We start from the raw sequence: 16,736 nt of genomic DNA, 5'->3' as shown, positions 1-16,736 counted from the left end.
CTGGATGAGCTCTCCCCTTCTATGGTGGTGGCTAGTCCTATTTATAGAGGCCCTGGTTCTCTTCCCAAATATTGAGCGGGAAGGGATCCCACAACGGCCAAATTCGGAGGGAGACAACTAGTACAAGTTATCCTGACAAAAGTAGTCTTCTCCTGCCAAAGGCTCTGGTGGTGACGCCGTCTTGGGCTCCACGGTGACCTCCGTCCTGCTGTCCGGCTGGTCTTGGTCTTGTTGCACCAATATGGAAACCTTTGCCTGATGCCTCGAGACTCCTCGCCCGCGCTTGCCTCTTTGGCACTAAGGGAGTCCTGGATTAGGGGGTGTCCGGATGGTTAATCTTAATTCCTATGATGTACTCCTCAATATAATCACAGACACTAGACCAACAGGGGAGGCGATTTCGGGGGTTAATCTTAATGCCTATGATCTACTCCACAATATAATCTCATACACTAGACCAACAGGGGAGGAGCTTATGTGGGTTAAATCTTAATGCCTATGATGTACTCCTCAATAAAATCAAAGACACTAGACCAACAGGGGAGAAGCTTTAGCAGGTTAAATCTTAAATGCTTGTGATGTACTCCTCAATATTTTTGCGGATACCAAACCAATAGGGGAGGAAGGGTTTGAACCTCAATATGCCTATGATGCAAGGCCAAAGATAATCCTCCTTCTCAATGAAGAAAAAGTAAGTGAGTAAAGTGTTTGACTACTGAATGCATAGCATTTTAGATAATGACATTGTGGGGCACCATGTGTTGTGCATGACCTCCAACATTTGAGTTCAACATTTATATATAACAGCTCTATTTTGCCAATCCCCAGAAAAAAAACACTTTTGTCAAGAAGAAACATCCTTGAAAGAAATGTGTAAACAATGGACTTTCTTGTTCAAAGTACAACATTTTATTATTTTTTAGAATCTAAAAAGCTCATGTGCACCTTTTCTCAATTAGAATAAAAGATTTATGTATTAAAACTTTTGGGTTGGGTTTTTTGCATAACACTAGAGCCGAGGCTGACCTGCCATAGGACTTATAGGCTCGGCGAGCCTATCCATGCCCAAGTTTAATGGCAAGATGTTACAAGACTAGGCAATCCTGTAAGATCAAAATCTAGAATAAAGTATCCGATGGAAAATAATTACAATGAAAACTCGATGGAAAACACATTTTAAAGTCTTCACAGAGACTCATAAAATATGTATGTCGCGGAGGTGAGTTCTGTGAACATATGAAAAATGTATGTCACAAAGATGAGTTCTATGAACATATGAAACCACATTTAAAAGTCTATACAAAAACCCACATTTAAAAGACATGACAACTTCATTGTGGTGGAATCTCTCAACGTGAATTCTGGTCATTCCATGGTAGCTGGCCCCATACTTGATGAGTATCGTAGTCTTAAGGAAGATTTCGGGGAGGCTTTATTTGAGCATTGTAATAGAGAATCTAATATGATAGCGCATGTGCTAGCTCAGCAGGGGCGTGTTGATTCCCCGACTCTGTGGTTGGACACACACCCTAGTTTTATTGCTAGTTTACTAGCAGACGATGTAAGTGTTATTTGAATTAATAGAGCTAGCCATGAAGGTCTTTCCGTAAAAATAAACATATGAAATTGAATGTCTAAACCCACATTTATTTGGTTAAAAAGGTAAATTATGCATGGAGGTATACTGTTTATCAACTGTTTATCACTGTTATTCATTTCTTAATTTATACCCCTTTTGTCCCATAATATAAGATCTTAGAAGCTATGTTAACTTGTAAAATGATCTTACATTATGGGACGGAGGGAGTACATTTCATACCTCTAAAAAGAATTTGATTTTAACTTAAACTTTTATATATCTTTTGAACATCACGTCCATAACATACTAATACTATGTCAGCTTTACAATTTTCGAAATCTCCCAAACACAGTTTTTGATGTATTTTTACAGTAACACACTGGATATTTTCTCGAAATCTGGCCCGACAACCCCCACGGTCATAAGTTAGGCCTATGTTCGGTCAGGAATATCCTATCTGGTGCCTGCAGGGCGGGATACTTTAATATCCGCTCAATGATATTTCCTAAAGGGCCAGCCCACATTAGAAAAAAGAGCACATGGTGTGGGCTATCCTGGTTTGGAACATTCTAGAAGGTTTATGTGCTCAGGTTTTCTTTCATTTCCTATCTTTCTATCTCCCAGTTTACTGCTTTACTTTTCTAGTTTCCCCTTTTCATCCTTTTTATTAAATTTATGGACTTTTAAAAAACGAACACTTGCTTAAAGTAGTGAACACTTTTTAAAATCGTAAATAATTATTAAACCTGTCAGTGTTTTTCAAATTTGGGAACATTCTTAAAAATTGATGACCATTTTTCCTAATTGGCGAACATTTTTTTAGTTCATGAATATTTTAAAAAATATTAAACATTTTCTGAAATTTCTAAATTACTTAAATTCACACAATTTCTTAAAATTGCAAACACTTATAAAATTCATAATTTTTTACATTGGTGAACTTTTTACTCAAATTCACGAACATTTTTAAAATGTATTTTTTTCAAGTCTGTAAATTTTATCTTTCAAAAGAACAAGAGCTGATTTTACTTTTAAACAGTAGCTACTAGGCTTTTTAGAAGCTAGCGCCATAGGAAAAAGGAACAAAGCGAGACAAGCTAGCGACGACCCACCACCACATGAGCGTTATCGCTTGGTTAAGAACTAACCACAGCGCCACATATGAACACCTTTTCAACAAAATTGAACAATTTTCTTGCAAAGTGTAAATAAAAATCAAAAGGCAAGTAGGGTTTGAAAGTCTGAACATTTTAAGAAAGATGTGAATGAATTCCGCAATTTTAAAGTTTTCTAAAATGCGATTTTCTGAAAATGTGAACATATTACTTAACAACACGAACAAATAGTGAAATTTTGAACTTCATCCAGAAAGGGCGAACAATTTTTGTAGGAAGTGATCATTTTTTGTAACTATGATTTTTTTTGGAAATTGACAACAAATTTGGAAACCTCTGACCATTTTTTGATATACTCAAACATTTTTTGAGTTTGCGAACAAGATTGTAAAAATAGGAATAATTTTCAAATTCGTAAAAAAAAATCAAAAAACGACATTTTTTCAATTCTCAAACATTTTTTTTCATGAACAAAAAAGAAAAAACAGGGCCAATTTTTATACTTCCCATCAATTTCGGAAGACATTAAGAACGTTTTAAAATCCTGAACTTGTTTTGAAGTTGTGAACAAATTTGGAAAAGCAGTAACATATTATAAAATTGGGAAAATATTATTTAACAATGCGAACAAATAGTGAAATTTCGAACTTCATCCAAAAAGGGCGAACAAGTTTTCTATAAACTGATCATTTATAGAAACTGTGATTTTTCTGGAAATTCTGATTTTTTTAAAACAATGAACAATTAAGAAAATTCTGAACATTTTTCGAAACCTCTGAACATTTTTTGTAATACGCCAACATTTTATGAGTTTGTGAACAAAAGTTGAAAAACAGGAATAGTTTCTAAAGTTTTATGAGTTTATGAGTTTGTAATACGCGAACATTTTATGAGTTTGTAATACGCGATCGTTTTTTCAATTCTTTAACATTTTTTCCATTTGTGAATAAAATTGGAAAAAGAGGAACGATTTTTATACTTCTAAAAATTTTTGAAGACATGAAGATTGTTTTTAAATCCTGAACATTTTCTGAAGTTGTGAACAAATTTTGAAAAGCAGTAACATTTTTTAAACTTCTGAACAAATATTTGAATCCAGGAACATTTCTTAAAATTTGATCACTTTCTGAAACATGGAACTTTTTCTCAGTTTATGAACAAATTTTGACGAATGGAACTTTTTAAATTTCGAGTTCAAACTTTGTCTTAAAAGAAAATAAATTTGAAAAACAATTGGAAAACATATCAAAAAGGAAAAGAAAACTTGATAAAGAAAAAGAAAGAAAGAAAGAAACAGGAAAAAAAGAAAAAACCACTAGAAATCCGGTTCAGGAACTTTCTAGTAGGCTCCCAAAACCAGAATTCTTTAGTACGTTAACGTGACTGAAATAGGCCGGCCCATAATGTTCGTTTGCACTCGTCCCTGTGCGTTTCAGGGACAGTTTGCCGCAGCGAGCATCATATAGGATATTCCCACCTATACGAGGCTCGCTGCGTCAAACGGTCGCCCCTTCGCACAGGGTGCGCCGTGTCTGGGCCGGCCCATTTGTGACGCAGCGAGTGAACTGAGAGCACGCGTCTGCAGCGATCGACACTGTAGCGGACCGCGCTGTAACAACCGGCCTTCTCTAAACAAAAGGCTAGCACTGGAGTGGACCGGCCTGCAGAGATCTGTACTGCAGCTAACCAGCTTGGACAGTTGTGAACTGACACTGCAGCGAGCATTTTCATAAAAATAGTTTTAAAAAATGTGAACAAAATTTGTATTTTCAGAAAACAATCAAAAAGCATAAAGAAAATAAACAATTTTATAAATTCTGCACATTTTTTAAATTTGCGAACAATTTTTGAAAATTCCAATTTTTTTTTGAAAAAACAAGAACAAATTTTGAAAACAAACAACATTTTTATTAAAAAAAGAGTAAATTTCGTAAAATATCAAAAAAATCCATAACATTTTTTAAATAAGTGAACAAATTTCAAAGTTTTTGAACTTTTTTGAAAATTATGAACAAATTTTGGAAACATGGAATTTTTTCGAAATTTGAGAACAAATTTTGTAATTGCGAACATTTTTTTGATTATAAGAACAAAGTTTGTAATCGCGAAATAATTTTTCAAATTCCGAACAAAATTTCAGAAAAACGAACATTTCTAGAAATTTTTATTTATTTGTAATTGTTTGGGAAAGAAACAAAAAAGAGAGGTGAAATAAACAAAGAAAGAAAAAAGAACATTGTTATGATAAATCAAAACATTTTTTGAAATTTAAGAACATTTTTCCAAAACACAAAAAAGGGAAAATGAACATGAAAAAAGAGAGAAAAGAATAAACAAATAGAAAAAAGAAAGAAAAAACGGAAAAAGAAAATAAAAAACCAGTTCATGAACCTACTAGAAGGTTCCCAAAACCGGGAAAAACCGGCTGGAACCTTCCAATAGGTTTCCAAAACCGGGATCAGTGGAACGCTTCTAATGGGCCGGCCCAAGCCGATCGATCGCTGGATATCCCTGTGCGAAACCCCGACAGTTCGACGCAGTGAGCGTCAGCTAGGGAATTCCCTGAATAGAGGTGTTTATTATTCAGTGCATGGGTCGCTGGATAGCGCCAACGTGAGTGGCATTTCTATCGGGCGCCTTCGTTTCTTCGATTCCGGCCAACCAGCGCACACCCTGCTTCGGCCTGGGCTTGGCCCATTTTTCGTGAGTGGCATACATGGGATTCCACCCCTAATCATGATAATCAGCTAGGTTTCTCGTGAGGCTTTCTGGTGCCACCGTCATTGTCGTCATCTAAGTAATTTAGGTCCCTTTGCCTCCGGCTGTCATTTTGATGCTGAGAGGTGGGGCACCTTGAATCTTCAATACCTTTATGTTCTTTATCAATGTCTAGTGGTTGTCATAGTTTTGTGAGCATAAATTTTCTCTCGTTCTTTTGGTGGTGCCATGAGATTAGAATGTTTTCTGTCCTCACGGACCCGATTATTCGGATCTGATTAGTTTATATTAATGTGTTAAGCTTTTTTTTTGTTGGTTTGATTCTTTGTGGAGGTGAAATCTTTCATTAACACCATGGTGAAGATATAGTGAACGACGACTTGCACTTCTAGGAAATCATCCCCGGCCTAAGTACGTTAATCAATCAAGGCTTCCCATCTTATTGGATGGGCGACTCAAGATGCTTTCAAAAACCATTATTGGTAATGTTCTTGCGGGTGAAAGAGTGACAATATCGTTGCTCCAGTCCAATTGTAGCCTCTTGACTGAAGTCTTTGAAGTATTTGTTCGAGAAGAGATTGATACCGCAAAGATGGTGTTTTCAAAAAAGTTCATTGTAATTCTTAATCATAGAAATTACTTTGTATGTTCCTGGATCTTAGGTCTCAATCAGTTTATCTATAATTGTTATGAGTCTGAACGAAGTTACATGTGTTCCTAAAAAAGCCATGGTAACCAGCTGGATCACCTCACAGCTCGTGCTACCTACTCCTTGTTTTTCCTCTATTTGGCATCAACTTGCAACCCTGTAAAGATCGCTCTAGTTTTTCTTTTTCTTTCAGTTTTTATTCTTTTTTTCTTTCAGCTTTTTTGGCTGGTTTTTACTCATGAAATTTTTCTTGAAAATCCTTGATTTTATTTCAAATTCATGATTTTTTTTCCAAAATTGATAAAAGTTTTAAAATATCCACGAACTATCTAAAGATTGAACAACTTTTTAAAAAAATTGAACTTTTTTTCAAAAGCAATGGACCTTTTTCCAAATTCGTGAAATTATTTTTTCCAAAACCGATGAACTTTTTAAAAAAGATCATGGAGTTTTTTTTAATTTGGTGAACTTTTTTTTAAATCCGTGATTTTTTTCAAACTCGTGATCCTTTTTGTTGTTTTGAACTTTTTCTTAAATTAGTGAAATAAATTCATTTTCTTGAACTTCTTCTAAATGCATGACATTTTTTGCATTGGCCAACTTTTTTATTCATATTCGTGAACTTTCAAATTTTGTTCACATTTTTCAGTAATGCTTTCAAATAATTCAAAAATCTAAAGAAGGTACTGTATAATGAATAGCACGTCTACAGTGGTTATTAAAACAATTCGCGCCGATTCCACAAAAAAAAAATCGCGCTGCAATGAGTCGCTATAATACAATTCTCTGCGCAAGTGTTCGTTGGCCGGCACACCAGGCGTTGTTGTAGGCGCCAGCTACCTTTGCGGCGCCTTTAGCGCCGAATAGGTGCTCACAACGTGAGAGGCAATCCATTCTACAGCTTTTAGTGTCTGTTATCAGCAGATTCTAAAAAAAGTTCCTTGACTGTTTTTTTCTTTTCTTATTACTGTTCTTTATTTTGGTTTTCTTCTTATTTCTTTTTCTTCTGAAGTCAAGGAGTAGTTGGGTGCCCTAAGAGCATCTACAGTCGGCACTCATACCGGCCTCAAACGCCCCAGCGGGCGGACTCGTCACTGACCAGTCAAAAAAACGTCTCACCGAGCGTCTCAAAACCGGCTCAAACGCCCGGGCTGACCGGCACCCTCATATCCAACTCAAATGTAGCGTGGATATGGGGATACCCGGGCGTGTCAGCCACGTCCTCCCGGCCCAGCTCTGGCCCACCATTACCCCACAAAAACTCTATCGGGATCGAACCCTTACCTCCCTTCACTCCGCTCTGCTTCGCTCCTCCTTTCTCTAATCCGTCAACTTCCAATCTTCGGCGGCCATGTCCAGCACGGACAGCCACTCCGATGGCTCCGGCGATGACGATTAGGACGCTTTTCCTCCGCAATGCTATCGGCAGCGAGGACGAGTTGGCCCTCCGAATCGTGCTACAGCGCTGGGTGCACACGGGCAACAACTCCGGTTCCGGCGCGACGTTGCCTGTCCATCGGTCTCCTCCCCCTCTGGCCGCTGCTTCGCAAGGGCAGCGTTGGGTTTTAGTCCCCTCTCTGCCGCCACCATGGATGCACACTCTAGAGTTGGAGGCGTGCGCCGCCCGCCGCGAGAGGTGGGGGGCAAGGGAGAGGGCGGCCGACCACTTACATCGGCGGAGACCGCCACCCGGCGGCTCCAAATGATAAACACCAAGGCCCTCTAGCTCGGCATTAAGCCGTCCGAGCGGGGGGCGGCGGAGGCGGCGAGGGTGGCGAAGCTCAAGCCCAAGCAGGACTGCATTGTGTGATGCTTGAAGGGCTACATCATCATCTCCTCTTTCTTCGACGACGATAGCTCCGACTCCGGCGTCTCTGATGATGACCCACCTCCTACCGTGGACGCCTACAGTAGTGCCGGTGCCCGGAAGGGAAAAGGGCCGGCAAGGAAGTGGTGAAGCTCTTCCCTCTCTCAATTTAGCTCGCATTAGTACTCTAGTCAGAATTTGTCGGACGGTAGAATTGTGGTGAACTTTTGGTGATGTATATGTGAATCATGTCTGTTTGATATCAGTTTATATGTCACTTCCCTTTCGAATTTGTCAGTTTGATGATCTACGTAGTACAAGTTTACTTGCATGATTTAGTATGGATATAGGGTGCCGAATATGAGATATGCGGCATGTGCACGCACCAATTTGAGGATTGCCTGGTGACTGTCTATGGACATGTATAGGGTGCCGTATTTCGCAATTCCGGGTGCAGATGCTCTAAGGCCAACTCCAACACACGACCCCAAATGGCCCGGCCGCGTTCATTTGGGGCTAAATGGACAGAAATCTCAAACAAATGGGCAGGAGCAAATGGACAAACATCCGTTTTTTGTCCGCTTTCGACTCATTCCCGACCCGAATTTGGGTCGCGTTTGCGTTGAAACGGACAGGGCGCGGACGGGCGGGACGCGCGCCCTTGTCCTCCCCTGGTCCGCCCGTCAGGGACACAATCCCCCTTTTCTCTTCCCTGCAACTCTCCCTCCCCCCCCACTATAGCCGCCACCACCATTTTTCCTACTACCTCCTCGCTTTCAAGCCCGGCCGCCCAAACCACGACCACCCCTTGACATAGCCGCCCCACTCCTGCATTTTGGAGGAGTTTTTGCCGGCGGTTGTTGCCATTTATCGCCGCATCCGGTACCAGGGAAGCTACGGCCGCTGGTGACGCACATCAACTCTAACACCTTTCGGCAAGCGCTGCATTGCCGTTGGCCACCAAAGCCAACCTTGCCTGCTGCCTGCGAGGGCAGCCTGAGGCGCTCTTCCCAACCGCGTCACCACCATGACCACAAGGTGTTCGACATGTTGCTCACAAGGTACCATGGATAATGGGGATGAGTATTTTATCCACAACTTCATTTATTCATCGAATGATTCGTCCTCGGATGACGATGAGCTTGTGGTGGCTGCATTGATCATCAATGACCACATTGCTAGGTAGAGACCTTGTTACATGATCAATCACGGGTCATGCTCCGGCCTTGAACCGTAATAGGGAGAGAGACCACCCCCTGCTCTATACCGATTAGTTTGAGAATGGCGCACTCTTCAATCCACATCAATTCCGCCGCCGCTTCCGTATGATGAGACATGTGTTCAATCCTATTCGGGAGGGAGTGGTAGCATATGACCCATACTTTGAGTGCAAAGAGGATGCCCTTGGCAAGCTTGGCTTCTCCTCTTACCAGAAATGCACTGCGGTTATTCGCATGCTTGTGTATGGAATTCCGAGCGATCTTGTGGATGAGTATGTACACATGAGTGAGTCCACATGCCTCCTATCAATGTACAATTTTCTACAAGGCTTTGGTGGTAGTGTTTGGCCCTGAGTATGTGAGAGATCCAATTGCCGCTGATACAAAGAGGTCATTGGCGATCAATGCCGATAGGGGCTTTCCGAGCATGCTTGGTAATATAGATTGTATGCACTAGAAGTGAAAGACTCGTCCATTTGCTTGGCAGGGGCATGTGAAAGGTGCCACTGTCATACTAGAAGCGGTGGCTTCACATGATCTGTGGATATGGCATTTTTTCCTTCAGCATGGTTGGTTCTCACAATGATATCAACGTGCTTCAGCGCTCTCCAGTGTTTGCAAGGTGTCGTGGTTTTGTCATGGTAGATGTCCTCATGAAAGGACTTAGTCGTGAGGTCATTGGCGTGAGGTAGTAGCTTGAACGGGGTTGATCGGAATCGAGAGACAAGGGTTTACCCAGGTTCGGCCCCTCACGGTGGAGGTAAAAGCCTACTCCTGCTTGATTTCTTTTGATGATGATGATCTCGATTACAAGGGTGCGACTTGGCTAACCTAGTACTCGAGAGCTTGTAACTTAGTCCTTCTGCCTTAGGGGCTCCCCTTTATATATAGGTGGAGGTCCGGGGTTATCAACAGAATCCGGGTCATACTGCGATCTGTAACCTATTTTTTCTTATCTGTCTTGTTTCCTAAGAAACTTCCTCTGACGTCGTAACTGACACTGGCGTCTTGTAGTTCTGGGTCATGAGTCAGCCCATGGGGCGACCTATGTCTTGGGCCTTGAGCTCGTAGTCTTTAGGCCATCATCACGCCATAACCTCTGTCAAGTTGCCAAAGGATGACCCGGCCCTAAACGGACATGTCATATCGTGGGATTTGCTACCTCTTGAGCATGCGTTGGTTTTTCCTTGAAGAGGAAAGGGTGATGCAGCAAAGTAGCGTAAGTATTTCCCTTGGTTTTTGAGAACCAAGGTATCAATCCAGTAGGAGATAACATGCAAGTCACCTAGTACCTGCACAAACAATCAAGAACCTCGCAACCAACGCGATAAAGGGGATGTCAATCCCTTCACTGTCACTTGCGAAAGTGAGATCTGATAAAGATAGTAAGATAAATATTTTTGGTATTTTTGTTGTATAGATTGCAAAATAGTAAACGAGATGCGACGTAAATAAAAGAGATGCCATATAATAAGAAAGAGACCCCGGGGCCATAGGTTTCACTAGTGGCTTCTCTCATGATAGCAAGTATTACGGTGGGTGAACAAATTACCACCGAGCAATTGATAGAAGAGCGCATAATTATGAGAATATCTAGGCAATGATTATGAACATAGGCATCACTTCCATGTTAAGTAGACCGAAACGATTCTGCATCTACTACTATTACTCCACACATCGACTGCTATCCAGCATGCATCTAGAGTATTAAGTTCATAAGAACAGAGCTTTGGGCAAGATGACATGATGTAGAGCGATAAACTCAAGCAATATGATATAAACCCCATCTTTTTATCCTCGATGGCAACAATACAATATGTGCCTTGCTGCCCCTGCTGTCACTGGGAAAGGACACCACAAGATTGAACCCAAAGCTAAGCACTGCTCCCATTGCAAGAAAGATCAATCTAGTAGGCCAAACTTAATAGATAATTCAAAGAGACTTGCAAAGATATCAAATCATGCATATAAGAATTCAGAGAAGAACCAAATATTGTTGATAGATAAACTTGATCATAAATCCACAATTCATCGGATCTCGGCAGACACGCCGCAAAAAGTATTACATCGAATAGATCTCCAAGAACATCGAGGAGAACTTTGTATTGAGAACCAAAGAGAGAGAAGAAGCCATCTAGCTAATAACTAGGGACCCGAAGGTCTGTGGTAAACTACTCACACATCATCGGAGAGGCTATGATGTTGATGTAGAAGCCCTCTGTGATCGAATCCTCCTCCGGCAGATCGCCGGAAAAGGCCCCAGATGGGATCTCACGGGTACAGAAGGTTGCGGCGGTGGAAAAGTGGTTTCGTGGCTCCCCCTGATGTTTTTAGGGTACAAGAGTATATATAGGCGAAAGAAGTAGGTTGGTGGAGCTCCGTGGGGCCCACGAGGGTAGGGGCGCGCCTACCCCCTGGGCGCGCCCTCCTGCCTCGTGGAAGCTTCGTGGAGTTCCAGACTTCAACTCCAAGTCTCCTGGTTTGCGTTTGTTCCAAGAAAGATCCTCGCGAAGGTTTCGTTCCGTTTGATATTCCTTTTCTATGAAACACTAAAATAGGCAAAAAAACAGAAACTGGCACTGGGCCTCCGGTTAATAGGTTAGTCAAAAAATAATATAAAAGTGCATATTAAATCCCATTAAACATCCAAAACAGATAATATAATAGCATGGAACAATAAAAAATTATAGATACGTTGGAGACGTATCAAACATCCCCAAGCTTAATTCCTGCTCGTCCTTGAGTAGGTAAATGATAAAAACAGAATTTTTGATGTGGAATGCTACCTAAATAATTTTCAATATAATTTCCTTTATTGTGGCATGAATGTTCAGATCCAAAAGATTCAAGACAAAAGTTTAATATTTACATAAAAATAATAATACTTCAAGCATGCTAACCAAGCAATTATGTCTTATCAAAATAACATGGCCAAAGAAAGCTCATCCCTACAAAATCATATAGTTTGGCCATGCTTCATCTCCATCACACAAAATGCTCCCATCATGCACAACCCCGATGACAAGCCAAGCAGTTGTTCCATACTTAGCTTTTTCAAACTTTTTCAACTTTTACGCAATATATGAGCGCGAGCCATGGACATAGCACTATGGGTGGAATAGAATGGTGGTTGTGGAGAAGACAAAAGGAGGAAGATAGTCTCACATCAACTAGGCATATCAATGGGCTATGGAGATTCCCATCGATAGATATCAATGTGAGTGAGTAGGGATTGCCATGCAACGGATGCACTAGAGCTATAAGTGTATGAAAGCTCAACAAAAGAAACTAAGTGGGTGTGCATCCAACTTGCTTGCTCACGAAGACCTAGGGCAATTTGAGGAAGCCCATCATTGGAATATACAAGCCAAGTTCTATAATGTAAAATTCCCACTAGTATATGAAAGTGACAACATAAGAGATTCTCTATCATGAAGATCATGGTGCTACTTTGAAGCACAAGTGTGGAAAAAGGATAGTAACATTGCCCCTTCTCTCTTTTTCTCTCATTTATTTTTTTGTTTGGGCCTTCTACTTTTTTATGGCCTCTTTTTTTCGTCCGGAGTCTCATCCCGACTTGTGAGGGAATCGTAGTCTCCATCATCCTTTCCTCACATGGGACAATGCTCTAATAACGAAGATCATCACACTTTTATTTACTTACAACTCAAGAATTACAACTCGATACTTAGAGCAAAATATGACTCTATGTGAATGCCTCCGGCGATGTACCGAGATGTGCAATGAATCAAGAGTGACATGTATAAAAAATTGTGAATGGTGGCCATGCCACAAATACGATGTCAACTACATGATCATGCAAAGCAATATGACTATGATGAAGCGTGTCATAATAAACGGAACGGTGAAAAGTTGCATGGCAATATATCTCGGAATGGCTATGGAAATGCCATAATAGGTAGGTATGGTGTATGTTTTGAGGAACGTAATGATGGGTTTATGGTACCGGCGAAAGTTGGGCGGCACAAGAGAGGCTAGCAATGGTGGAAGGGTGAGAGTGCGTATAATCCATGCACTCAACATTAGTCATAAAGAACTCACATACTTATTGCAAAAATCTACAAGTCATCAAAACCAAGCACTACGCGCATGCTCCTAGAGGGATAGATTGGTAGGAAAAGACCATCGCTCGTCCCCGACCGCCACTCATAAGGAAGGCACTCAAAGAACACCTCATGCTTCAAATTTGTCACACAACGGTTACCATATGTGCATGCTACGGGACTTGCCAACCTTGACGCAAGTATTTATCAATTTCACAATTACTCAACTAGCATGACTCTAATATCACCATCTTTATATCTCAAAACAATTATCAAGTATTAAATTATTCAATGCACTCTATATGAAAGTTTTTATTATACCCATCTTGAATGCCCATCATATTAGGACTAATTTTATAACCAAAGCAAATTGCCATGATGTTCTAAAAGACTCTCAAAATAATATAAGTGAAGCATGAGAGATCAATAATTTCTATAAAATAAAACCACCGCCATGCTTTAAAAAGATATAAGTGAAGCACTAGAGCAAAATTATCTAGCTCAAAAGATATAAGTGAAGCACATAGAGTATTCTAATAAATTCTGATTCATGTGTCTCTCTCTCAAAAGGTGTGTACAGCAAGGATGATTGTGGTAAACTAAAAAGAAAAGACTCAAATCATACAAGACGCTCCAAGCAAAACACATATCATGTGGTGAATAAAAATATAGCCTCAAGTAAAGTTACCGATAGACGAAGACGAAAGAGGGGATGCCTTCCGGGGCATTCCCAAGCTTAGGCTTTTCGTTGTCCTTGAATTTTACCTTGGGGTGCCTTGGCCATCCCCAATATTAGGCTCTTGCCACTCCTTCTTCCAAAATCCATCAAATCTTTACCCAAAAATTTGAAAACTTCACAACACAAAACTCAACAGAAAATCTCATGAGCTCCTTTAATATAAGAAAACAAACCACCACTTTAATGTACTGTAATTAACTCATTCTTTATTTATATTGGTGTTAAACCTACTGTATTCCAACTTCTCTATGGTTCATTCCCCCGATACTAGCCATAGTTTCATCAAAATAAGCAAACAACACACGAAAAACAGAATCTGTCAAAACAGAACAGTCTGTAGCAATCTTGAGGTTTCGAATACTTCTGTAACTCCAAAAATTCTGAAGAATTAGGACGACCTAAAGAATTTTTATATTGATCTAGTGCAGTTGGAATTGGATTTTTATCGCTCTCTGGTAAAAAATAAAAATTATTCTCGTGAGCGCATACTTTCTCTTTTTATCAGCAAGATCAAACAACAATCACCCAAGAAGATCCTAAAGGGTTTACTTGGCACAAACACTAATTAAAAAATAAAAAACACAATCATAACAGAGGCTAGATAAATAGTTTATTACTAAACAGGAAAAAAAGTGAAGAACAAAAATAAAATTGGGTTGCCTCCCCAACAAGCGCTATCGTTTAACGCCCCTAGCTAGGCATAAAAGCAAGAATATATCTAGGTATTGTCATCTTCAGTATGCAATTCTTCAATTGAACACTTATAACAGTTAGGAGGTTCTTTGTTTTTGCTAATTATCAAACTCCTAGGTAGGAAATCAAGAAATTCATTTGTAGCAAAAGGTTCCTTAATGATATTATAAAAGTTGGGGTGAACACTTATTGATTTGAGATCTTCATTTTTCTTACTAGAAGATGAACATAGATAAATTTGGCAACTTTGGTAGGTGGAGGATTTGAGGTATTTTTAATGGCAGAGAAAGCGGACCCCAAGTTGGTAATAATATCTTCGAGTTTATCAATTCTAGTGGAATCTTGATCTATCTTCTCATTGACTATTGGTTCCTTTTCCTTAAGATTTTTCAGACTAACTCCTACCTTAGATCCATATTGAGTAATTTGGTTGTGGATCTTTTTATCCAAATTTTCGATTAACTCTACAATGGAAATTTTATTTTCAATAATATCAAGCCTTTGCATCACATGTTCCAAAGTTAAAATAGTTCCATTGACCAAAAGAGGTGGTGGGCCTAACAAATCTATCATAGCATTATAAGAATCAAAAGTAAGGCTTCCCAAGAAATTCCCTCTAGTAATGGTCTCAAGAACATATCTATACCAAGGAGTGATGCCTATGTAAAAATTGCGAAGAAGAACGGAAGTAGATTGCTTTTTAGTAGATCTATTTTGAGCATTGCAAATTCTATACCAAGCATCTTTAAGTTTTCTCCCTCCCTTTGCTTAAAATTAAGAACTTCATTATAGAGAGTGTTAACAATGATAGGAGAACTAGCCATGAGGGCAAACAAACGATCTAACACACAAGCACACAAGAAGCGAACGAAAAGAGGCGAACGGAAAAGGGGCGAATAAAACGGCAAAGGTGACGTGGGGGAGAGGAAAACGAGAGGCAAATGGCAAATAATGTATTGCGAGGGAGAAGAGTTTGTGATGGGTACATGGTATGTCTTGACTTGAGCATAGATCTCCCCGGCAATGGCGCCAGAAATCCTTCTTGCTACCTCTTGAGCATGCGTTGGTTTTCCCTTGAAGAGGAAAGGGTGATGCAGCAAAGTAGCATAAGTATTTCCCTCGCTTTTTGAGAACCAAGGTATCAATCTAGTAGGAGATAACAAACAAGTCACCTAGTACCTGCACAAACAATGAAGAACCTCTCAACCAACGCGATAAAGGGGTTGTCAATCCCTTCATGGTCACTTGCGAAAGTGAGATCTAATAAAGATAGTAAGGTAAATATTTTTGGTATTTTTGTTGTATAGATTGCAAAATAGTAAACGAGATGCGATGTAAATAAAAGAGATGCAATATAATAAGAAAGAGACCCGGGGGCCATAGGTTTCACATGTGTCTTCTATCATGATAGCAAGTATTACGGTGGGTGAACAAATTACTGCCGAGCAATTGATAGAAGAGCGCATAGCTATGAGAATATCTAGGCAATGATTATGAACATAGGCATCACGTCCGTGTTAAGTAGATCAAAATGATTCTGCATCTACTACTATTACTCCACACATCGATCACTATCTAGCATGCATCTAGAGTATTAAGTTCATAAGAACAAAGTAATGCTTTAGGCAAGATGACATGATGTAGAGGGATAAACTCAAGCAACATGATATAAACCCCATATTTTTATCCTCGATGGCAACAATACAATACGTGCCTTGCTGCCCCTGCTGTCACTGGGAAAGGACACCACAAGATTGAACCCAAAGCTAAGCACTGCTCCCATTGCAAGAAAGATCAATCTAGTAGGCCAAACTAAACCGATAATTCGAAGAGACTTGCAAAGATATCAAATCATTCATATAAGAATTCAGAGAAGAACCAAATATTGTTCATAGATAAACTTTATCATAAATCCACAATTTATCGGATCTCGGCAAACACACCGCAAAAAGTATTACATCGAATAGATCTCCAAGAACATCGAGGAGAACTTTGTATTGAGAACCAAAGAGAGAGAAGAAGCCATCTAACTGAAGGAAATATGCCCTAGAGGCAATAATAAAGTTGTTATTTATATTTCCTTATATCATGATAAATGTTTATTATTCATGCTAGAAATGTATTAAACAGAAACTTAGTACATGTGTGAACA

This window comes from Triticum urartu, chromosome 6 (assembly GCF_003073215.2).
Source record: "Triticum urartu cultivar G1812 chromosome 6, Tu2.1, whole genome shotgun sequence".
In the NCBI taxonomy this organism is placed as follows: Eukaryota; Viridiplantae; Streptophyta; class Magnoliopsida; order Poales; family Poaceae; genus Triticum; species Triticum urartu.
Note: the sequence above shows the minus strand (reverse complement) of the source record.